Genomic DNA, 3,768 nt, shown 5'->3' with positions numbered 1-3,768 from the left:
GAGATGCACAAACTCTCATGACATGATAACAGAGGATACATGAGATTCCTCTTGAAATATACGTACGTTTTTGTACTCATCGTCAACGTCATAATCGTCAAAAGCTTTTGAAAAGTTGTTGCTTCATGGCTGTATGTTTTTTTTTTTTTTTTTTTTTTGATTAACCTGGGGGTATCCCGGACCTATGGAAGGACCCAGACTAATCCCCAAGAAGAGGTGCAGTCCACGGATAGACCCTCTCTCCGAGTATGCAAATGGGCCCTAAAGCTTTTGAAAAGTTGTTGCTTCATGGCTGTATGTTAATTTTCTATTATTAACTTCTATTCTCTTGATTTTACACTATATAGTTTCAATAGGTTAAACAAATCAAGACACATGAGGATGAGGAACAAGATGTTGATAAGTCGAAAAATAAACAAAAAACATATTTGAAATATATCCAAAGAGAATAATGTACCATATACTATTTCAAATTTAACTTTTCATCAAGATGGTTAAATAATTATAGTCCTCTCATGTATTTAATTATAAAAGTGTGAGAATCTTGTCACATCACCGGAATTATAACGTAATATTTCTCATGGAGTGAACAATTCTTTCTGCAAAAAGTACTAGTTGTGTCACATCGTCAGAGAGCTTGAAACCTTTAACTATTGTGTGCTCCAAGTTTTTTCCTTTGATAAAAAACAAAACGAAACGCGAATAGCGCAGATTGCAAACACGTAATTATGTAATAATTTCTGAATGATCTTTTAAGTTTATATATGTTTGACAGTTTCATTATATTTTCTGTGTATCTTTTGCGACAATAAAGTTCTTCGGTTTCACTTGAAAAAGCATGTCCAATATATTTTCTTTAATTTGTTTGTTCGCATGACACAATAAATGTAGCCGGATGCAGTACATGTACCACATGAGACCATGATATAGTTCTACCTATATCGTGGTATGAAACAAAGTTACTTACAAGATTATGGCAAACCACTTTATATGCAGAGCAGACAGAAACTTTTGATTATATTCATATTCTGTAAGAAATAAATATCAGGGAAATAAACAGATATTGTTTCTGATACTAAACAATGTCAAAATTTAATTAAAAAACTGTAAACAACTATTTCGAAATAAGAGATATACAAGGCTAACTAATTTGAACAAAACAAAATTTGGGAAAAGTTTTTCTTGTAGAAAGAATCAAGACCCTTAAAATACTGTAAGCTTCTTAAGGACACTGTACACTTTTCAAAGCTAGACTACTCTACGAATCTAGCTACGATATGATTGATCCTAGACCCCTTGATTAGTTATCATCAAACTGAGTGAATGCAAAGCTATATTGAAACGTTGCTATTTGAAAGTTTCCCTCACAAAAGAAAAAATTAAATAGGCAACAACATAAAAACAAAAAATATTCAAAACTCGTGAATTATACTATTCATCAGTCTACCATAGCATATGCAAACCCCATGGGATGTTGGAATACACGGGGGACATAAACATCTGACAGATCTATCCAACAAAGGACCATACCACTTCACATTTGAAAAAACATTATTTTATATTCTATTCTATAACGGCTACAAAAAAACTTTAACATAAATAATAAAAATAAAAGTGGGTCTATACAAAGAAAAGCCAATGACTGGCAGCCATGTGGAACACTTTTCTATCCACGTTGAAGCCTCAACCACGAGTCGTGGTGGGACCCAGCGTTCGAAGGGCATCTCGTCACGTGAACTCCCCACGTGCCACTGACATCATCGTTCCTCTTAAGCGGCGCCGTTTTGACCCACGTGTCGTAACAGTCCGTCGTCGTTTCGATCACGAGCGCTTCGAGGATCCCTCTCTCGATCTCCGCGACGATCCCTTCGCCTTCCTCCTCGAACGCCAACCCCGACTGAGCCGCCGACGTCTCCGGGAAATCTCCGGCGACGAGAGAATCGATATCTCGAGGACCAAACACTCGGCCAACGGAAACTTCTCGATTCTCCGACTCAACTCGTCGATCAGCTCCGATCCTCTGAGACTCCTCCGCGATCGGATCGGGTAACGGCAAACCCACGGTTTTCGGATTGATCTGCGGCTTCAAGATATCGGCGAGGATCTCGTCGACTAGATGGAACAGTAGCTTCCGATTGGATCGGAGAGATAGCGAGTTTCTAGGTCTAGTGGAGGTGACGGCGAAATGCTCGAGGAAGTAGAAGATTGATGGATCGAGTGGGTGCGAAGGAGAGAACCATTTGGCGTATGAGATTGGTGTGTCTCTGTCGATTCCGGTTCGTCTTAGGGTTCTTGTGATGTACTCTAATGATGATGATGATTGGCTCTGGAAACGAGGAGGTTCTGTTGATGCTCTGTTTCTCGATGATGACGCTTCCACTTGTAACTTTGACTGCAAATAAATATTTTTAAAAAAAATTAAATTAAATTGAAATTTTGGAAAACAGTAAATGTGTGGAAAGGATGTATTGATTACCGATTTGTGAGGTGATGAATCTTTCTTCTTGATGATGGTGTGAAGAGAGGGAACACTTTTGAAGCTGGCGATATCATTGATTGAGAGAGAAGACTTGTCTCCTTGAGTAAGAAGAAGATTATTGCTTTTGTTGTGGTTGTTGTTGTTACTTGTTGCTGGTGATCTAACAAACGGCTCCTCCTGCATTGTTTTCACTAGTCTTGACTTGAAGTTCTCTGGTTTCTTGCTTTTATTTACAGACTTTCTCTGTTTTTTGTATCCCTGTGGCTCCTCTTCTTGCACTGTTGGTAGCCTGGTCTTGTCTTGAACCTCCAGAGTCTTGGGAGGAACGTTATTTGTCTGAAGTGGTGATGCTGGTTTGGTTTTGGGGACTTCTGTTAGTGCCATTCTCGGGGATGATGTATCGTGTTGTGTGGTGATTGTGATCTTAGAAGCTTTCTTGGGTTCATGGCTCTCTCTTGGTTGTTGCTCTTTGTTGGTGATATCAGTTCCCATTCTTCTTCTCCTGCTGACGTTCTCCTTCAACTGCATCACTATCTGCCTTGCGTAATCACGTGGGCTCCGGTTCTTCTTTATCTTCGTGTATCTTCATCTCTTTGACCCTCGTGCACCTGACATTGTTAACACCAATCTCTCTTTCAGACGACACGTTGTTGTTGTTGTCTCGTAGATGAAGTGAAGAACGTTGGTGTTCGTAACAGTCGACTGATCTCCTTCCTAGTGAAATCCTCGGTGTCTCGGGAAGAGATCGTGTTCCTCCGTCGACAGAGTTTCTTTGGAGAGAGTAATGTCTATGTCTGTTGGTGTGTGAAGATCTTGCTGCTGTCTTGAGATCATTTAAGGAAGAAGAAGACGGAGTAGGAGATGATCTGTAATTTTCTGGAACAAGATCAAGACCCATGAGTCTGGCGACCAAAGTTGGTGTCTTTACACTCGGAGAGTAAGATTCAGTCGCTGCAAGTGACGATGTTGATGATCTTGCTTGTGGTTTGGTCTTGATTTTAATACCCATCTGCTAGTTATGATTAGGGTAATGAGTATTAGAAATAAAGGTAGAGACTTTTGAGGAACCCAAGAAGATAACAAAAACAGAGTAATATTTTAGTTTTAGTCACTTACAGAGATATTTAAATTTCCATCTTTTCTGGTCGGTGAAAATGGAGTTTCCTCCTCCTCCGTTGATTCCAGGCTGTTTCTCGGCGCATCAACGCCTGAAGTTGATTTTTTTAAACAGAAAATTAAAGTAATGTATGGAGACACTGAGAAGTGAAGAGTGATAAAAAAATGGTACT

The 3,768-nt window shown here is 39.4% G+C and overlaps 1 pseudogene; it reads right to left on the bottom strand.

Moving 5' to 3' along the window:
• Positions 1 to 1,406: 1,406 nt before the first annotated feature.
• Positions 1,407 to 3,699, bottom strand: LOC130512691 (uncharacterized; annotated as a pseudogene).
• Positions 3,700 to 3,768: the final 69 nt, after the last annotated feature.

This window comes from Raphanus sativus, chromosome 5 (genome assembly GCF_000801105.2).
Source record: "Raphanus sativus cultivar WK10039 chromosome 5, ASM80110v3, whole genome shotgun sequence".
NCBI classification, from domain to species: Eukaryota; Viridiplantae; Streptophyta; class Magnoliopsida; order Brassicales; family Brassicaceae; genus Raphanus; species Raphanus sativus.
This window is presented reverse-complemented; position numbering and strand designations above follow the sequence as displayed.